Here is a 14,795-nt window from a genome sequence, read left to right as displayed (position 1 = left end):
TCATTGGAGCCTGCAGTTAGCTACTGCCACACCTGCACAGCTGCCCTCTCTACCCTTCCAGGGTCAAAAGCAAGTGCTTAAATAAAAAGCATTGCTGACACTCTGTCCTGGATCCTGTTATATGATCGCTGTAAGTGCTACAGAGAAAGTCAAATTGAGCTGTTAAATCACATTTTTACATCCAGTCATTCATTTCCTAGAAACTTTCTCTCCCAAAGACACAACTGACCATCAGAAGAAATGAAAACACCATCTACACCGCCAAGTCAGTCAGTTTTCTTCCTTGAACTTCAGTGACTGGAGAGCCATTTGCATCAAGAATGAGCATTTCTTTCATTCTCCCATTAATCAGGAAAGAGCTGTTCCAAAGGCTTCTTAAACCTTGGCAGATTTCCCACATAGCAGCTGCAGGGATCTTTGTAAAGTGTAAATAAGATCACATCACTCATCTCTCTTTCTTAGAGGAAACCTGTATTCATTCTTACTTGGAATGATCAGGCCTTCACCCTCTCTAAAAGCATCTCTCTTGTTTGGTCTCTTTCACGCCTCTATCACATAATTTTCTACCACTGTGACTATCTGAAATTAATTTATATAAATCACTCCCCTTAGGATGGGCAAGCTCCTTGAGGCCAAAGAGCATGTCTGTCATTTCTTCAATACCTACCAGGATTGAAGCCACTTCTGCGACCTACACCAAAGCTCATGGCAACGCCAAGTCCCTGACCCACTGAGTGAGGCCAGAGATCGAACCCGCATCCTCATGGATACTAGTGGGATACTAGTTTCTGCTGCGCCACAACAGAAACTCCAAGTATTTTTTTGCGAGCTACTTCCTTAAAAAACAGATGGTTAGGAGTTCCTGTTGTGGCTCAGTGGTTAACAAATCCGACTAGGAACCATGAGGTTGCAGGTTCGATCCCTGGCCTTGCTCAGTGGGTTAAGGATCCGGCGTTGCCATGAGCTGAGGTGTAGGTTGCAGACATAGCTCAGATCCCACATTGCTGTGGCTCTGGCTAGGCTGGCGGCTACAGCTCCGATTCGACCCCTAGCCTGGGAACCTCCATATGCCATGGAAGCGGCCCAAGAAATGGCCAAAAAAAAGGCTAGCTCTCCTTTACAATTTTGGCCACACCTATGGCATGCAAAAGTTCCCATGCCAGGAAACAAACCCATGCCATCCCAGTGACAACACTTGAATCTTAACCTGCTGAGCCACCAGGAACTCCTCTTCTTCACATTTTATATATATACACACTTGAGGGAAAGAAACAACATCCTCCATTTCAGGGTTTCCTGTTCTTTCCATTGGCATGGCCCCAGCAACCGCTTTCTTGGTCACCCTCCTGCAACTGGCCATAACTATAATTATCCCTTTATATGATTTTAGAAACCAGTGAACTCACTCAACTCAAAGAGCTTTGTGAACCACCACGAAAGTGCAGCCAGTTTCAACCCAAGCTGCGGTTGCTGTAATTTATTTGGTTTACTGCGTGGGTTTCCTTTTCCTTTCGAGACACAAGATTCTCCATGTAAATACAAGCCAAGCAGACCCCTCCATTTTCCTATTCTCCAATAACCACAAAATATAGAACTGAACTTTTAGGTATTTTTTAATGTTATCAGATCTGACGTCTTTCCCAGTTCTTACCTGATAGTCCAATGTGTAACCAGTAACTCAGAATTGTTTAAAACACGTTTTAAATCTACGGCTTCATTAAGGATTAACCTGCAACCATGGTTGATTACCTCTAAAGACAAAAGAACTTGGAGTTCCTGCTGTGGCACAACAGGATCGGCAGCATCTTGAGAGCACTGGGACACAGGTTCGATCCCCAGCCCAACACAGTGGGTTAAGGCTTTGGCATTGTCTCAGCTGCAGCTTAGATGAAAACTGTGGCTCAGATCTGATCCCTGGCCCAGGCATGCCATATGCTGTGAGGCAGGTGAAAAAGAAAAAAGAAAGAAATGAAGTCAAAAGAACTTATTTTCTGGAGAAAGAGCAAAGTTAAATTACCCAAGTAGGCTTCCCTTAAAGATGGAATCAAAAAGATGACATTAAGAATGAACTAAAGTGAGCGGTTGTGGCAGCTGTCACTGGAATCCTGGAGTTGTCCCTCTAATGGTGGGGGCAGCTCAGCACCCTGTTCTTCCAGTCAAGAGTGACCGACAGATGAGGACATGATGACTCACAGCACCAGCAAATGTACAAGCCCTTCAACTTGAGCTTGTCCACACCTCCGCTATAAACTGGTCTGCAATGTTTTTGGCCAGAGAGGAAAGCTCCACTGGGAATGAGGAGTAACTGCAAAAAGGCAGGATTTCTCGTGCCACTGCCCTAGACACAGCCGGACCTGGCAGGCTGCTCCATCGCGTGGAATTACAGAGGACTCACAGACTCTCAAGGACATGTTTGCTTTCGTCCCTTTCACTAAAAGTCACGATGAGGTCTCAATCCAGTGGATAAACACAAGTACAAACCCCGTTTGTCACTGGGGGTTGGGGGAGCATGAGGGTGAGATAAAACCTCTGGAATCAGTCACTGAGAAGCAGAAAAAGAAAAGCAACTGCTGCAGAAACACATGGGCCAGTCCAGATCCATGTTTTCTTCTTCCTGCTACCCCAGAATGTTCAATTCATTACCACCACGAACTAAAGGGCAAGGCAAGCTGGCTGAAAACCCCAGGACATCTTGCGCTCTGGAGAAGGCACGGGCAGTGAGATTTCAGTTCCTTTTCAGGGGCATGGTTGGAATATTTCAGAGGGCTGCATTGCCATTGTTATTAAGAAGCTGTATATCATCAAAGGAGACAGGTAAAGGCCGTATTTCCCTCAGGATCTCACCCTCCTTTCTGTGTCATGCCTAAACAGGCTCCTTTATTCCCATCTTCTTCATTTCCTGATACCAAGGCCCCCAAAACATTCAGCTCCCAAGTTAATGCACATTTATAGCCAGAGAGCATCTTCCTTGCACTGAATTGGGAATGAGGAGCAGGGAGGGAGAATAGAGGCAATTTAAGTGGCTCTACTGTTGGGAGTGAGGGGAGTAATTCTTGCTTCCATCAGCAGCTTGCTGAGTCCCACCATCACTCCTTCCCCCCTTTTATTTTATTTATCTCTTTACGGCCCATCTGATGATGCTATAACCATTTCCTGTTGTATCCTGGCTGAGGAAGCTTTCTCCAGGCCTAAGAGCAAATCAATAAAAGTAAGCCATAGCGATTCATAAAAATAAAATTGTCATCATTATTGTTCAATTATTGCTGTGTCTGTGGAAAGAATCTCAAGAACTGAAGGTTTCGTGGCTAATATTTATAATCTGCGTTGAATGGTGCTAATGAATGAGTGGGTGTGCAGCAGACTGAAATGCGATGGAATGTGATTTATACCAAGTCCAGGTCTGATTGCTAATGTTAAATCCATTAAAGTGTCTCTTAGATCTGCCTTAATGTACTCCCCTGCATATAACAGAGCTTAAACATACCCGTTTACTTAGCTTTTCATTATTGGTTGAATATTTGTCTTTATTACATTATCCCCCTGATAAATTTGACTTATGATAGTTTAAAAAACAGCACTTTGGGAAAGCTAGGCTTTTAAGAAGCTACAGAAGTAACCCCAGATTCCCCAGTCTTCCCACAGATAAAAGAGCCGAACATCCCCAAATAATTATTTTTAAAAGTTCAAACTCTTAAATTCGAGCATGTCCCAGATCACAAAATCCAGACACTCAGGGGAAGAAGAAATATTTCATCCTGGAAGGAAAATAACAAACAGAGGAATGAAAGCTATCTACCTAAGCTACCACCTCTGGAGTGTCTCTGGGGTGGAAAGCTCTTTGTATTTCTTTAAAACGCTTCTCCCTGAAGGAATCCATAAAGCACAAGCGCAAATAGGAACAACAAGTTGCAAAGACTTAGGCGTCATCATCAAGAGTCTCCTCTAAGGTCAACCATTTCTCGGGGATTCTGTAAAGGACAGCAAGGATGAAATACATCCGTTGCCTACATTCCCCTGCTTTCATCTACAAGCGTTTTCCATTCACAGCCAAGGCAGTCCCAGGCGGCAGGTGCCAAGTCAATTTGGGGTGTATTTCTGATGCTTCTCCCCCTCTCTGTGGTTTCCTGGCTTTACTTCAAAGCTTGGCTTCCTGCTAAGTCTATGTTTGGTGATGTGTGTCCAGATGAGGATGAGGCACAAACTTCCTGTTTGTTTCTGACGCTGCTGCTGCTCCCTCCAGTTTCAAAGCTCCAATTTACCCTTTGCCAAAGACCCAACACAAAGATGGGAGACATGGCACAGAGAACAAACCCCGAGGCTATGGGTAAGATGAGGCAAGGTAAGAAGATCGGGAAAATAAATAAATGCCACCTATAAAGCAGCCAAACATGAACTGCCAAATAAGAGGAAAATGATTCCCTAAATACCTCCATGGCTATTTAGTTCCTACCAAGGGTGTGGACAAGACGCTCCAATTGACAGGAATTGAGTCTGCCCACACTGCCCAGCATGGGAAATGCAGAGAACAGGCCATGAAGCTCCTTCCCTCAGATAGTTTACAGTTCTGTTTTGCTTCGTTGAGGAAAATGAGCAGCATATTTACAAAGCTGGCATGGGTAAGAAACAGATAAGCAATACAAAATTTCAACCACTGTAATACTTGTGCAATGGCTGGGTTGCCACAGGCTGTCTTTCCAGGGGTTATTAGACAGCCAGGTGGACTCCAGACAGACTGTGAGAAAGGGGCTTTGTGAGAGAGGTTGCGAACAAGTTACAGCAGTAGAGAGATTTGTGTTTGGAAGCAGCAAAGCAAAATTTATATAGAATTAGACAGAAACACATTTTAAAACTGAAACACAGATGCATGTACCAATAGAAATTATCAAACTCCAAGTATTTATCACACATTTTCATTGAATCCATAACTTTAGGACAACCTGACCCTAAATACTGACCTATTTTGGACTTTTTTTTCTTTTTACGGCCTCAACTGCAACATACAGAAGTTCCCAGGCTAGGGGTTGAATCTGAGCTGCAGCTGCTTGCCTACACCACAGCCATGGCAACACCAGATCTGAGAGTCATCTATAACCTACACTGCAGTTTGTGACACCACCAAATCCTTGATCCACTGAAAGAGGACTAGGTTTGAACCTGCATCCTCACAGATACTCTTAACCTGCTGAGCCACAATGGGGAACTCCTGTTTTGGATTTATATAAATAAATCTAATCCTGGCTTGGATCTACAGTGGCTTCAGATTTCCTGATGAAATTTTTATACTACTTTCTCTAAGACAAATGCTAAAATTAAGCTTTATTAAACTGCAAGGGTAGAGTTTATATAGACATAGACATAAATTAAGGTCCCCAGATTCATTTGTTTAGCTTTGTTTCATGAGGTCCTAGATAAGAATGAAAAAAGATTAACTTAAGGCTTATAATATGTGTTGCCAAGGAGTTGCCACATTATCTGGCCAGTGAAACTCAAAAAAGAAACACTTTCTTTACCATAAAAATTAACTATAGAACGTCCTTCTTAGAATGATGTATAGCAAAAAGGATTGTCTTAAAAACCATGCATCAGAGTTCCTGTTGTGGCTCAGCGGAAACAAAGCCAACTGGTGTCCATGAGGACGTGGGTTAGATCCCTAGCCTCAATCAGTGGATTAAGGATCCTGTGTTGCTGTGGCTATGGTGTAGGCTGGCAGCTACAGCTCTGATTCGATCCTTAGCCCGGGAACTTACATATACTGCAGATGTGGCCCTTTAAAAAAGAAAAAAAAAAAAAAAAAGTGCATTGTCAGGAGTTCCCTGGTAGCTCAGCATGTTATGAGGATTTGGCATTGGCCCTGCTGTGGTTCAGGTTGCTGGTGTGGTGTAGGTTCAGTCCAGGGCCCAGGAATTTCCTGTCACCGCAGGGAAGACCAAAGAAAAAAAATTTTGAATTTAAAATAATAAAAAATAAAAACCATCCATTGTCACTTGAAATAATGCTACCAACCCTCTTCCCATAGGAGATAAATGTGGAGGGTACCCCACCCAGTAACACAAATGAATTTATTTTGATCCACTATCATTCATTCCATTTTTCTTGTGTCATAATTGTCTTGTGTCTTCTGTCTGATGTCACAGATGATTTGGAAGCTGATTGACTAGATTAATACCATGAATGTGCAAACAAATACAGGACAAAGCATACACAAAACAAGTACACATTTTGAATTAGAAACAGGCAGCAAAGAAAGCCAGTGAAAACGGTTTGGATTACACTCAAAACTTTTACCAATGAACCAATTCCTGAGCCTGAAGGACTATTGGACATAATGACCCCAGTATTCCCTCCAGTCCCCAAGGTCCTGTGATTCTCTGCTTACTGGGACAAGAAAGGACAGGGATTCTTGGCAAGGTCAGGAGAACAGAGAGAATGGTAGATGGGGGCTAATATTCATTAAGCACCTACTATTTACCAGAGCAGATGGTCAGCACTTACACACCATAGCTAACTGCATCCTTCCAATATTACACTTAAGCCCATTTTACTGATGAGTAAAATAAGACTCAGAGAGGTTACTTAGCTACTGAGTGGCCAAGCAAGGAATTTAGCCTAGGTCAGTGTAACCAAGGTTGACACCCACAGTATTTATCAGTATGTCATGGATAATGGTGAATCGGAGTAGATGCAGCAACCAGTCAGAAGATATGCCACTTGTCAATAACCAGCACTGCATGTAAAAGAATCAGCACAGATTTAACTCCCCGCTCAGGTTCTCCCCTTTAAACACCAAAGACAAACTCAGATTCAGTTCTGAAACTCGTACTTTGTCTCTAAATGAGTATTCTTGCTGACTCATTCAGGGTTGTTGTTTTTTTATGCATATAATTTAAACACTTTAGGTAGATATCCATCAATCCACTTAAGTACATCTTAAGAGAAGGTGGTTTTCCCCCTAAAATATGAAAGCAAAAAAAAAAAAAAATCCCTATAACATTTTATCTGCACTGGAGTACACAGGATATGCTTAAGTTATCACAGGCAAATCGTCAAATCACCATTTTTTCCAATGCTAAAACAAAGTTAATCTAAAAACATTAAAATAAATGACTTGTTTCAAAATGTAGGGTATATGCATTGTGCCTTCCAAAAATGAAATCTGCCTTTATCTTTAAATTAAAAGGTAGGAGTTCCCATCATGGCTCAGCAGAAATGAATCTGACTAGGAACCATGAGGTTGCAGGTTTGATCCCAGCCCTCACTCAGTGGATTAGGGATCTAGCATTGCCATGGGTAGTGGTCACAGACATGGCTCAGATCCCATGTAGCTGTGGCTGTGGTATAGGCCTGCAGCTATAGCTCCAATTGGACCCCTAGCCTGGGAACCTCCATGTGCCATGGGTGCGGCCCTAAAAAGACAAAAAATAAAATAAAACAAAATAAATAATTAAAAGGTAATATAAAATCAAGACAAATCTATTAAGTTATTTTAAACTTATCTCAGTGGAACATGATCCAGAAAAAAATTATCACCCAAAAATAAATCAACATGGAAAGAATTTATAGAGACTGGCCTTTTCAGAGTCACCATTCACCTATATTGTCAAAGATATTAATAGATACATGATAGTGAGATAGAAAAGTACTTCATTTACCATGTGAAGACATCATTGCTATCATCAGACCTTTCCAAAACTTATGCAGTGACCTTGCATTCACTGTGTAACTCAAGTTAATCCTTGACATTTAAATGTATCACCTCAGAATAGATGTTAGCATGGAATAGAGCTGCGGAAAAATAAATAAGTAAAAGTTTTCTTTTCAGAAGATGCATGCCCTAGGACATAAATTCTTTATAGGGAAGAAATGAGAAACTGGCAGGGATAAAATCTTTTTCTTTTTAATTACAAAACAATTGCAATCACCCCTGTGTTCTCCAGCAAAATTTGACACAAAGATTCTTCTTAATCAAGAGTCCTGAACCTTCTAAGTAATCAACATCATTCTCCAAAGATAAATGGATTCTTGACTGAATGGGCCTTAAACAAATTCTCTACAGAAGTGCTAAATATTTCAGAAATATCTTCAAGGGGAATTCCAACAAATGTCCTTTCCTTCATGCCAGTGGACTTGGTGACAAGAGCAGGGGACAGAGAGGAAGGCACAGGAATCTGAGTCCCCACAACAACTCAGCCATATGAGTTTGGTCAAGATACTTTTTCTCAGTTTTCATTGAAAATGGGAATATCACCCTCTCCTACCAGTAACTAGTGATCACAGTAATGACAGAAGGAACACATATGTGTGCCTGTCTGCAGGGCTGATGCTCAAAATACTAGGCATCTAGAGTGTCCTGGGAACTGAATATCAACACTGCTTATCCTCCATCCCATATAGAAATGACTCTGGAGTTCCCGTCATGGCTCAGTCATTTATGAAGCCAACTAGGAACCATGAGGTTGCGGGTTCGATCCCTGGCCTCACTACTGGGTTAAGGATCCGGCGTTGCCATGAGCTGTGGTGTAGGTCACAGACGTGGCTCAGATCTGGCATTGCTGTGGCTCTGGCATAGGCCGACAGCTATAGCTCCGATTAGACCCTAGCCTGGGAACCTCCATATGCCGTGGGTGAAGCCCTAGAAAAAGACAAAAAAAAAAAAAAAAAGAAAGAAAGGACTCAAGAAAATTGACAAAAGAAACCTAAAACTCCCTCCCCCCAAAAAATCATTAATTTCCAAGTTAAAGAATTTAGGGCAAAATGGAGTTCCCATTGTGGCTCAGCAGAAATGAATCCGACTAGGAACCATGATGTTGAGGGTTGGATCCCAAGCCTTGCTCAGTGGGTTAAGGATCCGGCGTTGCCATGAGTAGTGGTGTAGGTCACAGACGCAGCTCAGATTCCAAGTTGCTGTGGCTGTGGGGTAGGCTGGCAGCTACAGCTCTGATTCAACCCCTAGCCTGGGAACTTCCATATGCCATGGGAGCAACCCTAGAAAGGAAGGAAGAAAGGGAGGGAGGAAGAAAGGATTAATTTAGGGCAAAGCAAACATAAAGGTCAACCATGAAATGAACACCAAATCTGGAGGGATATTTCTCACAAGGACCCTAGCAAGGGGGACTTTGAAAGGAACCAAGCTGACCCTCTACACAGGAGATGCTTCATTTCTCAGTTATACAATGTCAGCCCCTACTCCGTGACCTTTGGGTTTTCTCCAAGTATTATTTGAGCCTCTGTAAGAAGGAAGAAAAGAAACATTTATGTCTACTCTTCCCAGTATGTCCATCAGCCCCACAAAATGCCATCTCATATAATACTTCCCCCAATGTAAATGGATCATTATCCCCATTATCACAGTAAACAGAGATTCCAAGGGCATAATTCTTACAACCCAAGTCTGAAGCCTCAAAGGTTTATTTGATTTACCGCCATAGCCATGAGTTCAGATGACTAGAATGGCAAAAAATAACCTTAAATAATGATTGAGCAAAGACTTCTAGACCCTGCCACAGAAAGACGTCAGTGTCCCCAGCCGACACAGATGTGGGGGGCTATCCTGATGGTGACAGTACAATAAGCCATCAATGAAAGCTGGATGTGGACACAAGAGATATTTCTACTATAAAAACTCTCACTGACCCTAGAGAAATACTTTCAATACTTTTCAATTAAGAAATCGTCAGGTATTTTAATTCATTTAAAATTCATGTTGTAACTTGCACCATAAATAGTTCCTTTACCACAAGTTTGTGGAATGCTGATTGAGCATTGAGCATCATGAGAAATATCCTGAAATATAAAGGCAAGCAAAATGCGTCTCCACCCGGAAGGGCTGCATTGCTTTAAAAATTAGGTCTATCAGATATGTTCATCATTATATTTTCAGTTTGCATTTTGGTCATAATTTGTCATTAAAATTTGGTTTTTGATTAGTCTTTAAAGAATGCAAAACCCAGTATCTTAAAAAGATGAAAAATGGTTACTTGCTGAAAACCTATTACATGCCTAGCTCTGGGCTAGGTCTTACGGAGCTTATGAACCACTAAACAAATGCAGAGTGTGAACCTCTCAGCATCTTCCCTTATAATCAGGTTGAGTCCACTACTCGGACAGCTGCTTTAGCAAGACTAAACTCCTTGGCACCAACACTTAAATCAGAATACCATCGGTGGTTATGGGTTTTTTTGGTGTTTTGCTTTTTTAGAGCCTCATCCACAGCATGTGGAAGTTTCCAGGCTAGGAGATGAATCAGCTACAGCTGCCGGCCTTCCCGATAGCAATGTGAGATCCAAGCCATGTCTGCAATCTACACCACAACTCACGGCACATTGAGTGAGGCTAGGGATCGAACCCACATCCTCATGGATACTAGTCAGATTCCTTTCAGCTGCACCACAACAGGAAATCCAAGAATACAATGGGTGGTGATGTTTTGCCATCACAGCTAACCCTCTAACAAATAAGGCCATTCCCTCACTACAGTCAAAACCTCTCAGTATCCCACAGAGCTTCCTTCATCTCTCCCTCTATCCATGCCTAAGCCTCAGCATTCTCCTGACTACCCCCATTATCTCCCACTTGAGCCAACAACCCCTCCTTTTTTGAAGCCCATGGCATCTATCCATTCTACTACTCCTTCCCTTTTTACAATTTAGTTGCTTCCTGGCCACCCTTCCATGATATGCCCCAATTTGACATCTGGATCAGTCTGTCTGCATCCATCTCCTGTCATCATCGTGGTCAAATTCAACATCCAAGTACAAGATATTTGGACATTCTATAGTAAACACACCTTACCCTTGATCTTCCTGTCTTTTTTCTTCTTCTCTCTGTAATTCCTTCCTAGGAACTCATTCATTTCAATTATTACATCTAAAGATACCCAAACCTCTATCTTTACCCTCAAACAGTCCCCAGAACCCTAGACACACATTTCCACCCGACATGTGTGTGTTCAGATTAATTCATCATCTTTGCTCAAAAACTGCCCATCCCCCCAGTTCTTTCCCTTTTTCTATGTCTCTCATAGCCCCAGTATTCTCTCCTTCTCGGGGGTTCACATGACTGACTTCAATCGAACTCCTTGTGTCCTGTCACATCCAATATGTTTCCAAGTCCTATAAATTTCTCCCCAAGAAATGTCTGTCTTTACTTTCTTGCTACTGTCATTGATGTCTTAACTATACTGTGACAATACTGTGTCATCTTTGTGTTTGTCACAATAAGCAGAACACTGTGAAGGATTAACACCCATCTTTTAAACTCATTTCTACACTACACTTGCTCACTTACTGTCAGGAATAAACCCAAGTTTGGGGTCCTATGCTTAGAGTAAGTACTTTTAACTGTATGGGTTCAATATTAGATACAGCAGAACCTTGGAAGGATCCCACACAAGTGAAGGGTCTTGATGGTTAAGGCCCTTCCCTGTAACACACTTTATTTCTGAAATACAGATACACTTTCTGAGGCATATGTTTATTGTAACTTTAACCCTAAATTTTCTGTTAAATTGCTATATTGTGTAATCAGTAGAATTTTAGAATAAAACTTCTGTCTCTCAGTGGGTTTTCATAATAGACTTCTAAAGCTTTAAATGTATAACTTAAATCCATACAACTATCAAGTTAATCTTCCTAATTCATAGCTTTTAGCATAATACACTCCATTGAAAAATGTCCTCTGCCATCCCAATACCTATGGATCTGACTACAAATCTCACAATCTGGTCTCTAAAACCATTATTAAAAACCTGGGAGGGGAGTTTCCTGGTGGCCTAGAAGTTAAGGACCACTGTGGCTCAGGTTACTGCTGTGGCACGGGTTCAGTCCCTGGCTGGGGAACTTCCACATGCCAGAGGCACAGCCAAAACAAAGAAATGGAAGGATGGTAGCTTTGAGAAAGAAACTAATTTCTTTCCTTCCTTTCTCCCTCCACTGAATTATATCAGTGTTTACTGCTTTAGGAGAAATGTGGCAGATACAAAGCAGAAAGAGCCTACCAATATATTCCTGTCCCTCCCTTCCAAATGCTTGAGTTCACAGGCAAATAGGAAGGATTCAGGGTCTAGTCAGAATAATGACAAGAAATGGAATTTGCAGAGAAAATTCTTTCCCCAGCTTTGAGGGGAGTACAGGAGTAGGATTTGGCTCCTAGAAAGAAATATTCTGCTTCCTGTTTTCCAAAAGGAGCGCTCACCATTTCCGAAAAGTTGGCAAGTCCCAAGAGCAGGGAGGATGTGTACCCTACCTCTCAGAAGACTAGGGAAAGGGCAAAGACCCCCAATATCCTCATAGACTGAAACAGTATCAGCTTTGCTGAGACTCCCATGCTGCAGGGATGCCAGAAGTAGCACGTGAACAACAGGCTGTAAAGCAACCACCCATGTGGATGGCTGATGGAAGACCAAGATGGGCCCTGCAATGTCTTGACCACAACCAACCCCTGGTACTTGGCCATAATTCTGGGCAAAGGTGGGGGGAGTGGCTAGGAGGACACTTGGAATTGATAGAGACAAGCTTTTGGCCATGCCAGAATAGTAACAATTAAGGGAAACTTCAGAAAAATAAAGCAAAGTATGTTTCTTGCACACTTGAGTGTACACTGAGATTCCTATCAAGTCCTGAAACAGCCCTAAGGTTAAGTAGTCTAGCTACACTGAATTTAAGGCATTAATTCTAACAAAGTCATTTCCCAACTGGCCTCCCTAGGCCCTTCCATGCTCAGTCTACATAGGCACCCAGTTGGTTTCCTTTCAAAATATCTCCATCTGAAAATAGGATCTGAGTTAGCCTCTCTTTGGCAGTAATATGAGCACCAGAGCAGTTTAGCACCTTGCCAGGAGAGCTCTTTTCAAAATTCAGAGTTGTGTGGGTCTTTTTGCCCTAAACTACAACTCTGAAGACCAGGAAAGGCTGACCAGAAAATAATTGTGCTAAGAAAACAGCAGCCTATTCTACATCAGATTTGGGCGACAGATGTGCTTACTTTCACTGGATAACCACCAATAAATAATCCTTTTCATAATGCACAGAAACAATTACCTTATATAAATGTCACCCTCCTGGATCCGTGCAGGACAAAAGGGGAGATTCATTAATAAGTGAAAATTAGACACGGAGGAGAACCCAACAGAGAGATAAATGAGAGAGGAATGCCAGCCAATCTACTGTATATGAGTTACAAAGATGAATGGGCCCTTGGTTCTGAAAATAAGATTTCCCTGCTTAGTTTTTCTCCATTTTACAAAATGCACCAAAAGACATTGCTGTGTTCCTATGTCACTAGTGGAAGAAAGAAGAGCATCACAAAGTGATAATAATACAGCCAAAATTTGCTTTTATCTTAACACCTTTCATCTGAGGATCTTTCTGCCCATAAATGAAAATTGATTAAATCTCACAACATCCCTATTGAAGGTATCTTCAGCTGGGCCTGGATAGAAGCAGAGAAGTAGCATGGATCGCATCACCCAGGTTCAGGCCACAGGGCTCTTAACAGAGCCAGAAACTGGCCAAAGAGAATCACCTCCCATCATCCACCTCTAGTCACTGGGAAATAGCCTGGCTCCTGGCGATTGTTGGCCACTCAATTCCCATTTTTGGAGTTAACTATGTTTTCCATTTAATTATCTTCGGGACATCCGCCTTTGACAGCTGTTCTTCTGAGAATGTGACTAGAGAATTGTCAAAAGGCTTGCCTGTGGCCTCCAAGGAGTGTCACCTCTCGGGATCACTGCAGAGAGCCTGCAGGTAGCACATAGCATGTACAGTTCAGTAACTGGGGGGCTGCTGCCTAAGAACTTTCATGCTGACTAATTAATCTCTACTAATTAGCACTCAGATGTAACAAGTGTAGCATTTAAGGGCCATAACGAGGGAAATAAAATCTGCTCTTCAGAAATTTGCTCAAGAGTTTGATTGCCTTTTTTCAGATAAACAATGGCACCCATCCATCCTGGCACAAAAACTACAGTGAGGAATTTACCTCGGAGACCCCTACTAAGCATGGCCCCAAAGTCTCCCAAATAATAATACTATGTCTAAATCCTTTAAAACCTTAGCCAAGTCATAGACCCCCCTCAGTATATTAGAACTGGAAAGAACTTCAGAAATCATCTAACCCAACTTTTTCTTCCTGCAGATAAGGAAACTGAAGCTCAGAGAGGTAAAGTGACCTGACCAGGACCCTGCAACCGGTGGGACAAAGCTGAGACCAGAAAGTGGGTCACTGACCCTCATGTTTCACCACATCCCATTTCCTTACACAAGCAAGTCTGAACCCTGCCGGACACTGGACATCCCCAAGAACAGCCTTTGAAGAGTATCCCATCAGCAGACTCAGGGCCAGACACCAGGAAACCAGGATGAAATCTCTCTTGGGCACCTTCCCTCATCTCCCTTACCTTGAGCCACCAACTCTGCCTTCCTGTGCTTCCACCCTCACCATCAAGCTCTTACCCACCTGGTGTCTCATTCCTGTAGCATCCTGCCCCCAGATTGAAGGGTTATGTGATCCCCACAGTTACAAGACACACCCCGCCCAGGGGTAGGTGTGCTCTGCTATAGAACCTGAGTCCAGAGGTGTTTATCTGCCAAATGGACAAAGCTATGTTACACTCAGGTGCACATGCAGAGAAAGAAAGAGAAGAGAGGGGAGAGGAGAGGAGGTAGAGGAGCAAAGGGTCTACTTCCTCTGAATATCCCTACAACTCTTCTGGGGATGGAGGGCAGTGGGAGACATCTCTCTGCAGTTAACCTCAGGGCAAATGATGGCACCCATGGTCAGTCATCACCATTTAAGCC

General features: G+C 42.6%; 1 long non-coding RNA gene across 2 annotated transcripts in view; it reads right to left on the bottom strand.

Moving 5' to 3' along the window:
- Positions 1-1,240: 1,240 nt before the first annotated feature.
- Positions 1,241-14,795, bottom strand: part of LOC106509192 (uncharacterized) — an 80,934-nt gene continuing 67,379 nt past the window's right edge. The window contains exons 7-10 of one of the 2 annotated variants that reach the window (XR_014823139.1): positions 9,134-9,224; positions 7,650-7,782; positions 5,754-6,949; positions 4,795-5,032 (exon numbers count right to left, since the gene is read on the bottom strand). This is a non-coding gene — a long non-coding RNA (uncharacterized LOC106509192). Of the gene's footprint in view, positions 3,189-4,794; positions 5,033-5,753; positions 6,950-7,649; positions 7,783-9,133; positions 9,225-14,795 lie in introns of those variants that run through there. The other variant, XR_014823137.1, reaches the window with a different exon arrangement.

Source organism: Sus scrofa, chromosome 1, assembly GCF_054392235.1.
Source record: "Sus scrofa isolate SSC_HxYL_T2T_F1_AM1 chromosome 1, Sscrofa_HxYL_maternal_Yorkshire_Landrace_v2.0, whole genome shotgun sequence".
Lineage (NCBI taxonomy): Eukaryota > Metazoa > Chordata > Mammalia > Artiodactyla > Suidae > Sus > Sus scrofa.
Note: the sequence above shows the minus strand (reverse complement) of the source record. Positions and strands in the feature narration are given on the sequence as shown.